The sequence below is a fragment of the Lissotriton vulgaris genome, chromosome 4_1 (genome assembly GCF_964263255.1).
Source record: "Lissotriton vulgaris chromosome 4_1, aLisVul1.2, whole genome shotgun sequence".
In the NCBI taxonomy this organism is placed as follows: domain Eukaryota; kingdom Metazoa; phylum Chordata; class Amphibia; order Caudata; family Salamandridae; genus Lissotriton; species Lissotriton vulgaris.
Genome location: NC_141691.1, coordinates 716,927,300 through 716,947,042, shown reverse-complemented (window position 1 = coordinate 716,947,042; position 19,743 = coordinate 716,927,300).

The following is a 19,743-nucleotide window of genomic DNA, read 5'->3' as shown; positions in this document are numbered from 1 at the left end:
AGCTTGTTCCATAACTGGGGGGCCAGAACGGAGAAGGCTCTCCCTCCCTTGGTCACTAATTTGTAGCGGGGGCAGACCAGTAGCTGGGAATCCGATGATCTAAGTGTTCTCTTTGGGTTGTATACTTCCAGAACTTTAATGTAGGCTGGAGCATGACCCTAGATCGCCTTGTGAGCTATACAAAGGCTCTTAAATTCAACCCTCTCCTTAACAGGGAGCCAATGAAGATTTTGTAGTAGAGGGGAGGCCTTCGTTCTTCTGGGTAATCCAAAGATCAATCGTGCGGCGTCATTCATTACGACCTGGAGTCTGTTTGTCAGCATTTTTGGAAGGCCAAGGTACAGGGCATTCCCGTAATCAATCCGTGAGATGACGGTTGCTGCTACAATTGAGCGCATCATAGATTGAGAGAGGAAGGGGGCTAACTTTCTCAGTTGTCTGATGATGTTCGTGCAGCTTCCAACAATGGAAGATATTTGGCTGCACATTGACAAATCACAGTCTAGTTTAATCCCCAAGCTCTTTACGTTCACACTTGGCTTTGGGGCTAATCCAAGCTCTGCAGGCCAGTACAGATCACTCCATGGTGAGGTGGTAGATGGAATTACCAATACCTCGGTCTTGTCCGGGTTGATCTTTAATAGGTTTTCCATCATCCATCCTACGGTATACCTCAAGATGTTTTGGGCTTGGATTTGTGCTGTCCTTGTGTTATCGATACTCAGCACAAGCTGAGTATTGTCAGCATAATTAAAGACTCTACAGCCCATCTCGGCCAAGGATGCAATCAGAGGTTGTAGGTAAAGATTGAACAGAAGTGGGGACAGTGCAGAGCCCTGTGGTACCCCGCACTCTAAGAGCCCCACCTCTGAAATCAAATCCCCCAGTTGTATCCTCTGTGTCCTTCCCAAAAGGAAGGATTGCAGCCACTTAAAGGCCAAGCCTCTGACCCCAAAGGCCTCCAGTCTTCCCAGGAGCAGGTCATGGCTGACAGTATCGAACGCCGCTGACAGGTCTAATAAAATCAGGGCGCTCGTTTTTTTGCTGTCAGCCATGCCTCTTAATTCATCTAACACCGAGAGCATCACTAACTCGGTGCTATGGTGCGCTCAAAACCCCGCCTGTCGCTCATGTAATAAGCCATGGGATTCGAGGTACAGGGACAAGGACTTCAGCACGTGTTGCTCTAGGATCTTTGCAAGGAAAGGCAACTGGGAAATCGGCCTGTAGTTCTTCAGGACAGCCGGGTCTGCGCCCGGTTTCTTTAGCAGGGGCCTAACTCGCGTCATGTAAGACATGACAACAGATTTCAACTAAAACCTATACATGCAGTCGATAAAGCAAATAAATAAGCAGAAGACCATTTCAAATTGAGGACCTTTGAGGCAGTCTCTATTGTAGGATCATTCTCCTTTTCTAATGCCTCTGGGATTAGCCCACTGTAAGGTGGGTGTTGGACTTGACACTTTTCGCAGGGTCATCCCTAAATATTTTGCCTTTCTCCTAGCCTTCTTTCTGACCTGATGTTGGTGGTTCTAGGACTCTGGGCACTTTAGCACTGCTGTCCAGTGTAAAGTGCGTGTGCTCTCTCTGTTAAATATGATAAGGATTGGTATTTACCTGTTTGGCCTATTTAATTTACCTGTCAGTCCCTTGTAAAGTGGTATCTCATACCCGGGGCTGGTAAATTATGGATACATGCATCAATATTGCATTTTGCGATTCCTTAATTGCGAAAAAGAAGGAATCGCAATTAAGGAATTGCAAACTGCAATGCATCAAGAAATCGCTATAAAAATAGCGATTTCTTAAAATTCCTTATTTGCGATTCTCTAATTGAGAATCGCAATTAAGGAATACTTCCCCATCCATTCCTATGGGCCTAGAGGCCCATAGGAATGAATGGAAAGACATTCTTAATTTGCAGTTCACCATTAGAAATTTGCAAATTAAGAATGCAATTTCAAGGGTGCAGGGGTGTCCAAAGAACACCCTGTTGCACTCCTGAAATCTGCTTAGAAGTACATTTTGCACACATGTGTGTGTGTGAAATGAAACTTTGAAAAATGCACTTTAGGGCATTTTTCAAAGTTTTCGCAAATTGCCATGAAGGTTAACTTCATGGTAATTTGCTCCCCTTATTTGCGAATTCGCAAATGTTTCGAGTTTGATGCATTGCGTTTAAGGAATCTCAATTTGAGATTCCTTAAATATAATCGCAAGTTAAGAAATCACAATTTTGCGATTTCTTAAATTGTGAAAATTACAAAAATGTTAATGCATCCTAAAAATGGGAATTGCATTCGCAAACGGCTGAATTTTGCGATTCGCACCGTTTGCGAATGCAATTTCCTTTGATGCATGTGGCTGCTAGATGCTACTGGTGGGCGTGCAGCGCTGATTGCACCACCCACCAGAGTAGCCTTTCAAACCTACCTCAGGCCTCGGCCATTGCATGCCGTGTGCGCGCAGTGTTACTGCCGCTGTTACTTGGCACCTAAAGTGTGTGCCATGTCTGTGACCCCCCTTTTAATACATGTCAGTTACCCCTAAGGTAGGCCCTGGCTAGCCCTATGAGCAGGGTGCATTGTAGGTAAAAGATAGGACATGATCCTTAAGTGTGTGACCTGTCCTACTAATGACAAACAGCCATTTTGGTTTCTCACTACTGTGGGACTGTCCTCCCATAGGAATGCATTGGGGATTCCTTGAGAAGTGTTTCATTGGTAATTCCTGATATGAGAGGAGCAGCGCGGTCAAGTTTGGTATGCTTGAAATAGTAATACTAAATGATACGCAATGGTGTGTGCAGATTTATTATAACTATTTTCGAAATGCCACTTTTAGAAGTTGGCCTTTCTGTGTGCAATGTGTTGGCCTGCCTGATGTGAATTGGGGTTGGTGAGGTGTGTGTGGCTCCAGGAGGGGCAGGGTGAGTCAGCACTAGGCTGAATGGGACATCTGCATTTGGAGTGGTGGCAGGAGAAATCCCTGGTCCCTGAATAGGATGGTGCCTGCCCTAGTGAGTGCTGTCTCTGGCCCCCTGTGGTATATCTGTAGACGAGCCCCCAACTAACAATAGGGAAGAGGAGACTGGTAAACATAGTGCTCCAGAACCAGTGCTAACTGGTTTCCCCAAGCCTTGTGCCAGGGCAAACAAAGAGAAACTAAGTTTAAATGTAGGGGCTATGACCCCATGAAATGGTTCTGTGCTTGTGCTTACTTGGAGGGGGCCCTCTGCCAGGAGGAACCGCCGCAGGTCCCAGCTGCTGTCCCTGCTCGCTGGCCTGCCGGGCTGCGCTGTGGTCTCCACAGCACCAAGGATTCCTTAGCCTGCCTGCTTGTCAGCGCACTGTGAGCATTTTTATTTTAATTATCCCAAAAGAAGGAGAGAGTGGGCTGTGTGGCACTGTGCTGGCCATCCCTTTAGAGGGAATCCCGGCGTGAGGGATTCCCCCGTGATGCTGCTTTAGAAGCGGGTGCCCACCCCGCATTCAGAGGAAGTTTGGCGGGTGCCCACCCCACTGATTAATGCTGGAAAACCGAGCGGAGCCCACCCCCAATTGCCTTTATTTTTAAGCGGGTGCCCACTCCGCCATCTGCGCCGCCGAGAAGGAGCCGCTGCGGAGAGGAGCAGCGACCCGGAAGCCAGGCGCCTGCTGCCTGACTCGGGGCGGGGCCAGTAGAAGGATGAGGCCAAGGCCCCCAATCACAGCGTGGCTGGTGAAGAGGATGCTTGTGACCGGAAGCCAGGTCAGTCTGCGCCTGCCTGCATGGGGCTCCCATGAGGGAAGGGAGAGCCTGTGCATTTTTGTGGTTCCCAGAGGTGGTGAGGGGACCAGAGTGAGGCAGGAACCGGCTGTCAGGAGACTGCCCCACCAGAGAGGGAGACCTGACTAAGGGACTACGCTGGGAGGAGAGACGTCCACTCCGGGCTCACCACAAGAAGATAGCTTGGGTGACCGCGTTCAGAGGAAGCGCCCCAGACAAGTGAAGGGAGTAACAGGGGCATTACCTGGGATGTATTTTATCCCCCTTTACCATGGTTTTGGGGAGCTGTAGCCCCTCCCCTTACTCGTGGTACTGGACACCGGAGTGTAAGTTCCCTTAGGTGCCTGTGGTTACTGGTAGTTTAATACCGGATAAAAGTGTTTTGGATAAAATACATGGTGAAAAAGTTTTTCACTTTTTATAGTTTTTGCTCCCTTTTGTGTTTTTGGGGGCCTGTTTGGGGGGGTTCCTGGTGTTTGGGGGTGGGTTTTGGGGTCTTGGAGCACTGCTGGGTATGGATACTTTTGATTGCAAGAGGTTTGAAGCAAATCCATGATGGCAAAGGGGAGTTAGGGCCTAGCTGCAGAGCGCGCGTGGAGTGATTTTGGAAATTTGCCTGGAAATTTCTAAATCCCCATTTTTGTAGTTTTGCTTTTTGGCTTTTTGGGGGTCTTCCACTTCTTTCCACCTGGGTTGATGGGTCTGGGGCCATGGCTGGGAATGACTAATACCGGATAAAAGTGGTTTGGACAAAATCGGAGGTGAAATTTATTTTGCGTTTTTGCTCACTTGCTTGTCTTTGGGGTGCTGTTTTGGGGGGTTCCGGGTGTTTGGGGGTGGGGTTTGGGGTCTGGGAGCACTGCTGGCACAGTCTAATGTTGATTGCATTTGTTTTTCAGGAAATCCATGGTGGAAAAGAGGAGTTATGACCTAGCTGCACAGCGCGTTTGGACAGAATTGAAAGAAGGCCGAAAATATTCTAAGTATGAGATTTTCCATGTTTGCTTTTTGCTTGTTTGGGGGTGTTCTGCTTTTTGTGGGTGGGTTGGCAGGTCTTGGGGCATTGCTGGGAAGGTCTAATATGGGATAAAAGTGGTTTGGAGAAAATCCATGCTGAAAAGCGTTTTGGCACTTTTTTTAACTCAGGGCTCGTTAGGGTTAGCACTAGCAGCAGGATTGCATGTGTTTGGGGGTGTTCTAGATTTTTGCAACTGGGTTCTAAGGTCTTAAAGCACTCGTGGGAATGTGTAATTTTGGTTGCAAGTGGTTTGAAGAAAATCCATGGTGGGAAATGGGGGATTTAGCCTACTTAAAGAAAGCGCTTGCCACTATTCTTAACTTAGGACTCGTTAGGGTTAGCAGTATTGTATTGCATGTGTTTAAGCGGGGGTTCTAGATTTTAACGACTGGGTGGGGTCTTGGAACACTTGCTGGAATGTCTAATTTTTATTGCAAGTGGTTTGAAGATAATCCATAGTGGGAAAGGGGGGTTTTGGGCATACTTTCTGAATGCGTTTGGGCAGGATTTGAAATTAGGCCTCTGCGAGGTAGCAGCCGTATTCTGCACATTTTTGGGAGGGTAATGTGGGGTGTTCTAGATTTTGGGGATTGTCATCTCTGAAAGTGACAGTATAATTTTTGCACTACACAGCGTGCCTTATATTTTTTTTTCTACGAGGTGTCTTTAACACTTACTGTTGTGTTTTCCATCATCAATTACAAGCATGCTTTTACCCTGTGCCATCGATGTACTACTCAGGCTTACAAATAGCGATCCGCAAATCTGCATCAGGCAGGCAGTGGACAGTGTGTCTAGTCACCAAGATTGATCGACGGAGCATCCAATGGAATGGAGGAGTACCGCGAATAAGAGGAATGGCTGGATGCATCAACTTCAGAAATTCAACGGGACAACTACAAAAAACAGTAACATTATCCAAAATTCTCCTTATCTTTTAAATGATATTGTTGTGAACTTGAACTTACTTCTACAAGTGTGACTCTGTGCGTTTGTTTGATCTCTACTTCAAAATCATTCCTCCAGCTATTTGATACGTCTGTGCTATGTTTAACACTAATTTAATGTTCTAAGTGTTTATTCTCTATGAGGGCAGAGAGTCAAGTGAAATTACGTAATGACTGCATCCCTGTACTGTCAACTTGTTTCTTCGTACTTACTAGTAAGTTGCAGTAAGTAGTAGTACTACTTTTCAGTAACCTAACCATCCATTTAGTACTCCTGGCATGCAATAGTGCACTTCCTTTATGTCCCTTTAAAGATTTATCAATATCTTCTAATCCAAAGATTTGTTTCTCTTCATTTGTTGTTTGAGTGTCCATGCTGCGATTTTTTCCTCTCTACCAAACTTTCCCAAAAAACCCCATTCCCATCCAATTTTCAAACCCTAACCCTCTTCCCCCAGGCTGTGTGGTATTTCATTGAGGTGTGACTGACAAAAACAATAAATTCCACACACTTGCTGGGGGTGATAAGGTCAAAGCAACCAGAAGTTCATGTGCGCCATCGTAGATTGATAAGAACATCCTCCTCCTACACGACGTGAATTATCAAATGCTTAATGCTTACCTTACGTTGGCACTGCTTAGGCTACAATTTAGGGCACTGTTCTGTGCTGTACTATATATTGTACTGTTTCTAATGCTATGCTCAGGCCACTCAATGTTTAATTTCCTCTTTTTTTCATATGGTGATACTGCCAGTGTGTACCACTACTGCTACCAGCACAACAATGATATTGCATCCGTCGAGGATTCAAGTCAACAACCAACCTTAATCACCATTTGCAATGCAGCCAGCCCTGGGGCTACCCCGATTGTCAAACACAAATCACAGGTAAGATAAGCATATTGGAGAGGTAGTAGAATAATGGGCTAGGAGGACTAAGCTGGGAGGAGACTAGGAGAGCAGAGACTGACAGTACTACTAGTAAAGTACATAAAGTACAGTAGTAGGGCTACTAAATGTACTAACTCGGTTACTTGCATTTTGGTAGATTTCAGGACTAGATGTTTCATTCATGCTGGTAAGTTTGAAGAAAACAAAGGTGCATTAACCACCGCCAACCCCCACACTAAATAATATATGAACGCGTATACTGTGTTTTTGAAAGAAAAGTAATGATTAGAAAATATATATTCGTGTTGTTTTCAGCACAACAATAATAAAATAAATTACCCGAACTCACCCCACTCCCGAACCCAACCAATCTCAAAATGTCCAAAAGTCCCCTTTCCCAAACACCCAGTACCCACTCCCCCAACAGTCTTTAAAAAAGGGGCAAGGGACAGTCACTTCCTCCGGTGGCGTAGTTTTGCAAGCTGTTGCTGCATGTCCCGCTGCTCTTTGCTGAGGTCCCGTTGCTGGCGCTGATGTTTTTGGGCCAACCGCTCCAGGTAGTCCACTCTTCTGCGTAGCCGGTGCACACGAACCATCCAGGATCTGGGGGAGGCCGCTGATGTTTTTGCTGCTGTGCGGTGGCGGCGGGAGGCTGTCGGGCCACGGCTCCGTTTCGCTGGAGGCTTCTGGCTGGTGGACCCGGGGGCAGTGGAGGAGGATGTTGATGTCTCCTCATGCTCCCAAGCCCACAACCGCCGATACTCAGCACAAATAGCCTCCAGCTTACAGGCCCTGGCCTGGACAGCCATCTCCTTACGGGTGAGCTTTTTGGGAGTAGCATCTATGAATAAAGAAAGAAAAATACTGTAGCCAATAGTCTTTAACATAAAGTCAAAATAATTCAACGTCAGGTTGACACTCAGTAACACCAGCAAGTAGCAGACACAGTATAACATTTTGGCATGTATCTTTCCTCCGTCTTTGTAAGCATGTGACACTGTGCGTTTCAGGAATTCAACTAGCAGCACTATAGGTGGACTCACTACTACATACATAGTCAGAGAGTACTAAAAAAAGGCCTTTTTTTCTCTTGTTTTGCAAAATAAATTACTGGTACGTGAGTTTGTGGTAGCCGCCATAATGGCAGCTCACTCAACTTTCACCCTAGAAATACAGACACAGGCCAAGATGATGCAGACTCGCAGTACTTTAAGCAGTACATGCAGGTGGGGATAGGAATGTCTTACTTTTCTATAGGGGTGGCACTGCCACTGGCCATACTTCATCCACTCAGCGTCTGCTCTACTACATCATACACCTCTGCTATCGACGAGGAGGATAAGAAGATAACATACAGGCTTCCAAAGTACGTCTATGATTCTTATTAAGGTCTCAAATTTACCAAAATTTATTTTTGTCAACAACCAAATAACACCCTTTTCATAATATTTTTGAAACCGCCGTCTTCTTTCTTATGTTGAATTGCATTCAACAAAACCATTCTTTACAGCCATGAATATTAAGACTCCCTCGTCCTTCGTTTCACCCTTCTTTAACTTTTCGTTCTTCACATCCCTAAATTACATCTGATATGACTTGGCTTCACAATAAAAATTTACCAGCTGAGTTGAAGTGAAATAGAGGGGGCCATTGGTTACCAGAGAATTACCGCCGCTAATGCTATTAAAAGTCAAGGTTGACTGTCTTCTCCGTGATAGCCCAAAAAGTAGTTCTAAATTAGTAAATGTTCTTGACAGTACAGTGTACTTATACTAGTGTACTGTGTACTACTGTACATATTAACCAGCCCCAAATTAATTCATCTCAGTTGAGGCTGGGAAGGTGTGCCTTGCTTTCCCCCCATAATCTACAGTGGTGAACAAAAGGGTGGTAGCGGTGAACCAGAGGGTGCTGTGATTAACCAGAGGGTGGCAGTGATGAACCAGAGGGTGGCAGGGATGAACCAGAGGATGGCAGTGATGAACCAGAGGGTGGCAGCCTTGAACCAGAGGGTGGCAGTGATCAACCAGAGGGTGGCAGTGATGAATCAGAGGGTGCTGTGATAAACCAGAGGGGGACAGTGATGATCCAGAGGGTGGCAGTGGCAAACCAGAAGGTGGCAGTGATGAACCAGAGGGTGGCAGGGATGAACCAGAGGATGGCAGTGATCAATCTGAGGGTGGCATTTATGAACCAGAGGGTGCTGTGATAAACCAGAGGGGGACAGTGGTGATCTAGAGGGTGGCAGTGGCAAACCTGAGGGTGGCCGTGATGAACCAGAGGGTGGCAGGGATGAACCAAAGGATGGCAGTGATCAACCAGAGGGTGGCAGTGATGAACCAGAGGGTGGCAGGGATGAACCAGAGGATGGCAATGATGAACCAGAGGGTGACAGCCTTGAACTAGAGGGTGGCAGTGATCAACCAGAGGGTGGCAGTGATGAACCAGAGGGTGCTGTGATAGACCAGAGGGGGGCAGTGATGATCCAGAGGGTGGCAGTGGCAAACCAGAGGGTGGCAGTGATGAACCAAAGGGTGCAGCCTTGAACCAGAGGGTGGCAGTGATCAACCAGAGGATGGCAGTGATGAACCAGAGGGTGGCAGCCTTGAACCAGAGGGGGGCAGTGATCAACCAGAGGGGGACAGTGATGATCCAGAGGGTGGCAGTGGCAAACCAGAGGGAGGCAGTGATGAACCAGAGGGTGGCAGTGATGAACAAGAGGATGGCATTGATCAACCAGAGGGTGGCATTGATGAACCAGAGGGTGCTGTGATAAACCAGAGGGGGACAGTGATGATCCAGAGGTTGGCAGTGGCAAACCAGAGGGTGGCAGTGATGAACTAGAGGGTGGCAGGGATGAACCAGAGGATGGCATTAATCAAACAGAGTGTGGCATTGATGAACCAGAGGGTGCTGTGATAAACCAGAGGGGGGCAGTGATGATCCAGAGGGTGGCAGTGGCAAACCAGAGGGTGGCAGTGATGAACCAGAGGGTGGCAGGGATGAACCAGAGGATGGCAGTGATCAACCAGAGGGTGGCAGTGATGAACCAGAGGGTGGCAGGGATGAACCAGATGATGGCAGCCTTGAACCAGAGGGTGGCAGTGATGAACCAGAGGGTGGCAGTGATGAACCAGAGGGTGCTGTGATAAACCAGAGGGGGACAGTGATGATCCAGAGGGTTGCAGTGGCAAACCAGAGGGTGGCAGTAATGAAGCAGAGGGTGGCAGGGATGAACCAGAGGATGGCAGTGATCAAGCAGTGGGTGACAGTGATGAACCAGAGGGTGGCAGGGATGAACCAGAGAGAGGCAGATTTGAACCAGAGGGTGGCAGTGATGAACCAGAGGGTGGCAGGGATGAACCAGAGGATGGCAGTGATCAACCAGAGGGTGGCAGTGATGAACCAGAGGGTGGCAGGGATGAACCAGAGGATGGCAGTGATCAACCAGAGGGTGGCAGTGATGAACCAGAGGGTGCTGTGATAAACCAGAGGGGGACAGTGATGATCCAGAGGGTGGCAGTGGCAAACCAGAGGGTGACAGTGATGAAGCAGAGGGTGGCAGGGATGAACCAGAGGATGGCAGTGATCAAGCAGTGGGTGACAGTGATGAACCAGAGGGTGGCAGGGATGAACCAGAGGATGGCAGTGATGAACCAGAGAGAGGCAGATTTGAACCAGAGGGTGGCAGTGATGAACCAGAGGGTGGCAGGGATGAACCAGAGGATGGCAGTGATCAACCAGAGAGTGGCAGATTTGAACCAGAGGGTGGCAGTGATGAACCAGAGGGTGGCAGGGATGAACCAGAGGATGGCAGTGATCAACCAGAGGGTGGCAGTGATGAACCAGAGGGTGGCAGGGATGAACCAGAGGATGGCAGTGATCAACCAGACGGTGGCAGTGATGAACCAGAGGGTGCTGTGATAAACCAGAGGGGGACAATGATGATCCAGAGGGTGGCAGTGGCAAACCAGAGGGTGCTGTGATAAACCAGAGGGGGACAGTGATGATCCAGAGGGTGGCATTGGTGAACCAGAGAGTGGCAGTGATGAACCAGAGGGTGGCCGCAATGAACAACAGGGTCGCAAACAGGCTGGACACGTAGAAACAGCATGGTCACGACCGTTGTGACCACGCAAGTAAGTTCGCGTTCCCGAACTTGTACAAAACCCTCGCGAACTGGCAAAAACAGCAAATTCGCAAATTCGCAAATTTTGCGAATTGCGAGTTCGCAAATCCGCAAATTCACGGATCGCGAATTCGCAAAATTCACCCATGCTTACTGGACACCCTGTGGACACAGAAAATCCAAGCAACACCAACATGGAGATTACTGGACTCCACAATAAATCAACGTTTTGCCCTCCCAACTACAAAACGCCAAAGGAATTACTAACTTTTGAGAGAACTATTCTCTCAGCGATTGGAGAAATGGAGAAAAAGACCCAGTGGATGAAATACAACATCACTAAATCCGAATCCTTAGCACTTACAGATTTGACAAAAGATACATCGGTAATAATAAAGCAAGCCGACAAGGGAGGATCTATTGTGGTATGGGACCGACTATTGTACCAGAATGAAGTCAAAAAACAACTTAGTGACATCAAATGCTACCGCAAACTGTCCAAAGATCCCACAATGGAATTAAAACATCAATTGCATTCCATTATTGATGAAGCCTATCAAAAAGGATTTCTTGGAAAAAGGGAATTTGAATACCTCAAGATAAAACACCCCAGGACTCCACTCTTCTATGTACTCCCAAAAGTACACAAAGACGCAAGCGCACCACCCGGACGACCCATAGTATCTGGGTGTGAGTCATTGATGGAACCAATTTCTAAATTCGTGGATTTTTTTCTCAAGCCATTTGTCCCTAAGGTAAAATCCTATATTAAGGACACCACTGATTTCATCAATAGACTAAGAGATGTGAAATTTGAAAAAGGAAAAGAGTGGTTGGTTACTATGGATATAACATCCTTATATACTCAAATTCCACAAGATGAAGGAATACAGGCATTGAAATATCATTTGGATACACGAGAAAAGCCGGAACGAGTTCCCACAGACTTCATCATACAATTAGCACAGTTTGCCTTAAAGTACAATTATTTCCTTTTTGACGGTGACTTTTATTTTCAGACAGGAGGCGTAGCCATGGGGTGTCCATTTGCCCCTGAATTAGCCATCCTCTTTATGTCTATCTATGAGGAGAAATTCGTTTACCAAAATAATCCATTCCATCATGCCATCAAACATTGGAGTCGTTTTATCGACGACGTGTTCTTCATTTGGTCTGACACTGAAGAAGAATTGAAAACATTCAACCAATGGCTTAATAACAGGACTCAAGAGATCAAATTCAGTCTTGTTTTCTCCAGAGAGAAAATCCCATTTTTAGATGTAGAAGTGTACCCTTCGGATGAAGGAGGTCTAATAACCACTCTCTATAAAAAAGAAACAGACCGCAATAGACTGCTACATTTCACCAGCAACCACCCCCGCAGTCTTAAAGAAAATCTACCCTACGGACAATATTTAAGAATTCGGAGGAATTGTCATGACAGACAAGAATACGAGGAACATGCTGACAAATTGACCAACAACCTAATGGAGAGAGGATACCCCAAAAAACTTCTGCATCGCTCCAAAAAACGTGCTTGGTGGACTCCGAGAGAACTCCTTCTGGAAAAAAAGCCCAAAAAGACACAGGACCGAATAGTCCTAGTAACCACCTATTGCCCAAATTCAAATATGCTAAAGAAAGTCATAAATAACAACTGGCATCTGGTGAAAAACCTAAGCGAAGACCTTAAAAAACCACCACTTTTCGCCTTTAAAAAAGAATCGAATTTGGCTAATAAATTGGTGAGAGCTGCACTGCCTACTAAACCACCCACCAACTTAAGAAGCATGATGGGCTTACCCCCAGTGAAGGGACACCATAAATGTGGAGGATGTAACTGTTGTGATTCGACCGAAGAAGGATCAGTTTTTAAACACAACGGTGTGTCATGGAAGCATGAGCAATTTACGAACTGCAAGACAAAATCCGTAATTTATGGCATCAAATGCCCATGTAACCTCTTGTACATTGGGAAAACCAACCAGGAGGTACGCTCCCGCATCCAACAACACAAATCCAGGATAAAACGAAAGGTACCCAATGCCCCGCTTGTCAGTCATTGGCAATTGCTAAATCACGATGACAATGATGTCCGATGGACGGTGTTACTTAAGAATGAACAAGATCCTAGAGGTGGTGATGTGGACAGGAAGCTGTCCAAACAAGAAGCCTCTCTGATTGTGAGATTTAATACGGCAATCAATGGACTAAATGAACTTTCTGAGATATTCAAATTATAATAAAACATTATTTCTGACATTCAACCTGAAGAAACAGTAAGGAAACAGGTCCCCAACCACTAGATGCCTCTAAACAGGAAGACCACCCTTGGGAATACATAAGCTGAAAGACCTTTCCAAATTAAACAGAGCTTAAATTAATAACTACTGATTGTATAGTGATATTCCAGGCCATTGCATCAGTAAAAACTAAAAGCAAGCAAAGATATGGGACTTTGTGGCCACTTCAAAATGGCGACCGAAAGACTCGCTTCTATCATATGACACCGGAGTTAGGAAGAAAATAGACACTTGGACGTCTCAAATAGATAGACCGGAGGACGGGACCCGACTGGGGAACCCAGCAACATAAACATAACTTTAATGAATAAATATTGCTTGCAGATCGAACTTTCGAATGATTTCATCATTAAATACTCAAAGCAAGCAAGGATATGGAACCACTCCAATATGGCGACCGAAAGGAGCGCTTCAATCACGTGACACCGGAAGTAAATAGACGTTTAGACGTCCCAAACAGACAGACCGGAGGACGGGACCCGATCGGAGAACACAGCGATTTATAAGGTACAAGTTTAAGTCCATATTCGCTATTAATTTTAAAACGCTCGTATCGCAAAAAAACTAATCCGCTCCCGCTCTTGATTCCCTAGACGCAACTAATCCGGCGCTCGAACTAACATAGAGGTCGGCTCCCCGCGTTGGACAAAACCGGTAAGGCGATGTGTGTTTAATAGCTCTAACTCACTAACGCTGGTGAGGGTCCAAAAGCTCTAAAGTTGGTTCATTCTCTTTTTCCCTTCAGACGCCCCGTGGCCATTTGACAAAAACAAAGCCAACTTTTTCCGGTGTCTATATTGATTTACCCGGTAAGAAGCGTTGCAATTCACATACTACACCTTAAGTCCCTGTTTACAATTTAGATCACTGATGGTATTCTTTACCCCCCTGTTTTTAGAACTAAGGACATACAACATTCCTTACCAAGTAAGTATGAGATTGAGTATGACTGTTATGGAACTGTGTCAGGTCTAAACCACTCTAGTAAATGTATTCAATTGTCATACAGGTGGTCCCGCTTCGCGAATACTGGGGAATATATGAGGCACATGTTGCAACATTTAGAGAGGTAAGAGGCAGAGTTGTGGGTGTTGAACCCATGTAGGTTAATGCACTAAGAGGCCACTCACTAATATAGGTCCCTATGTTTTTGTCATTTACAGCTATTGGTCCTGACGAGAACTCCTCAAACTTGGAGTTCGAAACGCGTAGACCCCCCCCCCCCTTTGTTCTTGATAACACGTTTATCTCGTGGAAACCATAAGAGGATTAAACTAATTTGTACATCAAAGTGATTCATATGAAATTGTACATCTATGGTTTCTTTTCCATATACTGCTGTTAATTGTACATAAATTGTGTTTCTTTACCTTTTAGAGTGTTAGGTGTGTGAATGAGTTTATAGTATGACTGCAAGGTTTTTTTCTGGTGTGAATGGTATATACAGGTGATTCTTTGACATGATGATGTTTTGTATTGTGTATTTGTAATGTGCTTCATAAAGCCTTCTTAAAAAGAAAAAGATTCTGAAAAAAACAAGAGAACTAATAATTTGTGCAAATAAAATGCAGATTTGAATTGATTTATTCTTATGTGATAAATTCCTTCTTGCATACAGTCTTGTCCATATGCAGGTAAAAAGCAAGTGTATTTGGAAATATCTGACAGTATTGGCATTTTGTGTTGGACCCATACTGGACACCCTGTGGCCCAACCAAGGAGTGAGCGGGCGCCGGGGCATGGCAGACCGGAGGCCCAAAGCCCCAGCTGGGCCCCAGCCATGGAGGCTGCCAGGAGACCCCGACAGGCCCTCCAACCCAGGGCCCCCGGACACCTTGATGAGCAGGGGAGGCCTGCCCGGGCGCAACAAAACCCGACCCGGGCCCTTGGCAGTGCAGCGGGCCTGGGGGACAGGGCCCAGGGCCTAGGGCCCAAGCACCTGACCCAGGACCCGGCTGGGCCCTTGGACCCAGCCGGGGCTCCCAGGCCAAGAGGCGCAAGGGAAGCCTACCCCGGGCCCTCCGGACCCCGTCCCAGGCACCCTGCTTTTGCGGCAGGACCCAGGACGGAGCCCCGGGTGGGAAGGCCACCCTCCCCGGGGCACCTCTTGGGGCCCCTGGACGGAGCTCCTGAACCCAGCCAAGCAAGGGGATGCTCCCCGGGCACAATGGAACCCCTTTCCGGGCTTCGGCAGTACGGCACCCGACCCAGGCCCCACCAGGCCCCTGGCCCCAGCCGGGAGCCCGGAGGCGCAGGGGATGCCTCCCCAGGCCCTCCCAGACCCCATCCAGGGCTTCCTGCCTTGCGGCAGGCCCCGGGACGGACCCGGGGCTGGGGCTGCATCCTGGCCCGTCCAGCTGCCGGCTGAGGACCGCTAGGCCGAGAGGGGTCCCAGAGTACCTTGTCCCTGGTAATCCGGAGGAAGGCTACCCCTCTTTCTGGGAACAAGTGCACACCGTGAGGCTCAGGGGACCCTAGGCGCGAACGTGACCGACCTCCTGGAGCCCTGGCTGGGATCCGGGAGGCGAATGGCACCTCATCTGGACTTCCAGGGAAGTCCGGCCATCTGGTCGCCCCATAGGAAAGCATTGCGGGCGACAAGATTGCCGAGGCGATCTGGGCGACCAGATGGCCAGGCACGAAAGGGAAGCCTGGACCCTCCGGACACCGTCCCAGGCACCGTCCCCGGCAACCCTGCCACACGGCTGGACCCAGGACGGAGCCCCGGGTGGGGAGGCCACCCTCCCCGGGGCCTTTGGCAGTTCGGCAGGCCGGGGGGACAGGGCCCTAAGCCCGAGCACCCGACCCGGGGCCCGGTGGGGCCCCTGGACCCAGCCGGGGCTCCAAGGCCTGGAGGTGCAGGGGAAGCCTACCCTGGGCCCACCAGACCCTGTCCCAGGCACCCTGCCATGCGGCAGGACCCAGGACGGAGCCCCGGTTGGGGAGGCCACCCTCCTTGGGCCCCTCAGGGGCCCTGGACAGAGCACCCTGGGCAGAGCTCCTGCACCCAGCCGAGCAAGAGGAGGCTACCCGGGCACCACTAAACCCTGTCCCCGGCCTTTGGCAGTGCGGCAGGCCGGGGGACAAGGCCAAGAGCGCCTCCGGACTCCCCAGCCGGGAGCCCGGAAGCGCAGGGGATGCCTTCCCGGGCCTTCCTGGACCGCATCCAGGGCTTCCTGCCATGCGGAAGGCCCCGGGGCTGGGGCGGCATCCTGGCCCAGCCAGCTGCCGGCTGAGGACTGAGGACTGCTAGGCCGTGAGGGGTCCCAGAGTACCTTGTCCCTAGTAATCCGGAGGAAGGCTGCCCCTCTTTCTGGGAACAAGTGCGTATTGCGAGGCTCAGGGGACCCAAGGCGCGAAAGTACCCGACCTCCTGGAGCCCTCGCTGGGTTCCAGGAGGTGAATGGCACCTCATCGGGACTTCCAGGAAAGTCCGGCCATCTGGTCGCCCCATAGGAATGCATTGAGGGCGACCAGATGGCCGAAGGGATCCGGCCAAACAGGTTGCCGAGGGGATCTGGGCGACCAGATGGCCGGCACGAAAGGGAAGCCGCCTGGATCCTCAGGACCCCATCCCGGGCACCGTGCCACGTGGCAGGACCCAGGACAGAGCCCCGGTTGGGGAGGCCACCCTGCCAGGGGCCCTCAGGATCCGCGGACGGGGTTCCTGAAGCCAGCCGAGCAAGGGGAGGCTCCCCGGGCACCACGGAACCCCCGTCCCGGGCATTTGGCAGTGCGGTAGGCCGGGGGGACAGGGCCCTGGGCTCGAGCATGCAACCCGGGGCATGGCAGGGCCCCTGGACCCAGCCGGGGCTCCCAGGCCCGGAGGTGCAGGGGAAGCCTACCCCGGGCCCTCTGGACCCCGTCCCAGGCACCCTGCCACATGCCAGGTCCCCGGACGGACCCCCAGGTGGGGAGGCCACCCTCCCAGGGGCCCTCAGGGGCCCCGAACGGAGCTCCTGAACCCAGCCATGCACGGGGAGGTTCCCCAGGCACCACGGAACCCCGTCCCGGGCCTTTGGCAGTGCGGCAGGCTGGGGGACAGGGCCCTAGGCCGGTGGACAGGGCCCTGGGCCAGAGCACCCCACCCGGTGCCCAGCAGGGCCCCTGGACCCCTCTGGGGTTCCCAGGACTGAGGCGCAGGAAAAGCCTCCCCCGGCCCTCCGGACCCCATCACGGGCACCCTGCCACGCAGCTGGGCCCAGGACGGAGCCCCGGAAGGAGCTCCTGAACCCAGCCAGGCTCCCCAGGGACAACGGAACCCCCGCTGTCCCGGGCAGTGGGGCAGGCCAGGGGGGACAGGGACCCCAGGCCCGGGCCCTCACAGACCCTATCCAGGGCATCCTGCCACGCGGCAGACCCAAGGACGGACCCGGGGCTGGGGCGGCATCCTGACCTGTCCAGCTGCCAGCTGAGGACCGCTAGGCCGAGAGGGGTCGCAGAGTACCTTGTACCTAGTAATCCGGAGGAAGGCTACCCCTCTTTCTGGGAACAAGTGCGCACCGCGATGCTCAGGGGACCCTAGGCGCTAATGTGCCTGACCTTCTGGAGCCCTGGCTGGGATCCGTGAGGTGAATGGCACCTCATCGGGACTACCAGGGAAGTCCGGCCTACTGGTCGCCCCATAGGAAAGCATTGTGGGCGACCAGATGGCCGATGGGATCCGGGCAACCAGATGGCAGAGGGGATCTGGGTGACCAGATGGCCGGGCACGAAAGGGAAGCTGCCTGGACCCTCCGGACCCCGTCCCGGGCATCCTGCCGCGCGGCAGGACCCAGGACAGAGCCCTGGGTGGGGAGGCCACCCTCCCCGGGGCCCTCAGGGGCCCTGGATGGGGCTCCTAAAGCCAGTTGAGCAAGGGCAGGCTCCCCGGGCACCACGGAACCTCCGTCCTGGGCCTTTGGCAGTGGGGCAGGCCGGGGGGACAGAGCCCTGGGCCTGAGCATGCAACCCGGGGCCTGGCAGGGCCCCTGGACCCAGCCGGGGCTCCCAGGCCCGGAGGCGCAGGGGAAGCCTACTCCGGGCCCTCCGGACCCCGTCCCTGGCACCCTGCCACACGGCAGGACCCAGGACGGACCCCCGGGTGGGGAGGCCACCCTCCCAGGGGCCCTCAGGGGCCCTAGACGGAGCTCCTGAACCCAGCCAAGCACGGGGAGGCCCCCTGGGCACCACGGAACCCCGTCCCGGGCCTTTGGCAGTGGGGCAGGCCGGGGGACAGGGCGCTAGGCCCGGGGACAGGGCCCTGGGCTGGAGCACCCCACCCGGTGCCCAGCAGGGCCCCTGGACCCCTCTGGGGTTCCCAGGACCGAGGTGCAGGAGAAGCCTCCCCGGGCCCTCCGGACCCCATCACGGGCACCCTGCCACGTGGCTGGACCCAGGACGGAGCCCCAGCCGGAGCTCCTGAACCCAGCCAGACTCCCCAGGGACAACGGAACCCCTGCTGTCCCGGGCAGTGGGGCAGGTCGGGGGGACGGGGACCCCAGGCCCGGGCCCTCACGGACCCTATCCAGGGCATCCTGCCACGCGGCACACCCAGGGATGGACCCGGGGCTGGGGCGGCATCCTGGCCCGTCCAGCTGCCAGCTGAGGACCGCTAGGCCGAGAGGGGTTCCAGAGTACGTTGTCCCTATTAATCCGGAGGAAGGCTACCCCTCTTTCTGGGAACAAGTGCATACCGCGAGGCTCAGGGGACCCTAGGCGCGAACGTGCCCGACCTCCTGGAGCCCTGGCTGGGATCCGGGAGGCGAATGGCACCTCTTCGGGACTTCCAGGGAAGTCCTGCCATCTGGTCGCCCAGAAAGCATTGTGGGCGACCAGATGGCCGAGGGGAGAGGGGATTACAGATGGCCGGGACCGAAAGGACTCCCCATCTGCCAATCCTGAGGCCTTCATGGTAGGGCTCCCGCTTGCCCACATTCCGGGGCTGCAGGGCTGCGGGTCTCCGGGGCTCCGGTGCTGCAAGGCTCCAGGGACTGCAGGGCTCCGGGGCTCCGGGGCTCCGGGGCTGCAACACTCCGGGGCTGCAGGGCTCTGGGGCTGCAGGGCCCCGGAGCTGCGGGGCTCTGGGGCTCCGGGGTTGCAGGGCCCGGGACCCATGGAGCCCGTAACGGGTACTTTGCCATGCTGCGGGCCGGAGGAGGGAGCCCCGGACGCCTGGGAGGTGTTGCCCGGGAACCCAGCCCATCTGGTCCCCGACAGGGAACCACCAGCCCCAAGAGGGTGTCCGGGCATACCCTTGCCCCTAGTAAACCGGAGGAAAATTACCCCCCTTTCTTGTAATCCGTGCACTCGAGGTGACAGAGGGGACCCAGGGTGCAAACGTGCCCGACCTCCTGGAGCCCTGCCTGGGATCCAGGAGGCGAATGGCACCTCATCGGGACTTCCAGGGAAGTCCGGCCAGTTGGTTGCGCCATAGGAAAGCATTGGGCGCGACCAGATGGCCGAGGCGAGTGGGGGCGACCAGATGGCCGGGACCGAAATGACGCCAATCTGCATGCCCCAAGCCTCCGCTGGAGGGCTCCCGCCTGCCCAATGGAGCCCCGTTCCCAGCGCCCGGACCCTCTGATGGCTTGCAGGACGGGGGGGCTCACGCACCCCTGGGCCGGACGGATGGAGCTCAAGCCCCGGGCCCGGTCCCAGCTTCCGAACCCTAGCCAGGCCTGGGAGAGCCTCCCCGGGGCCCG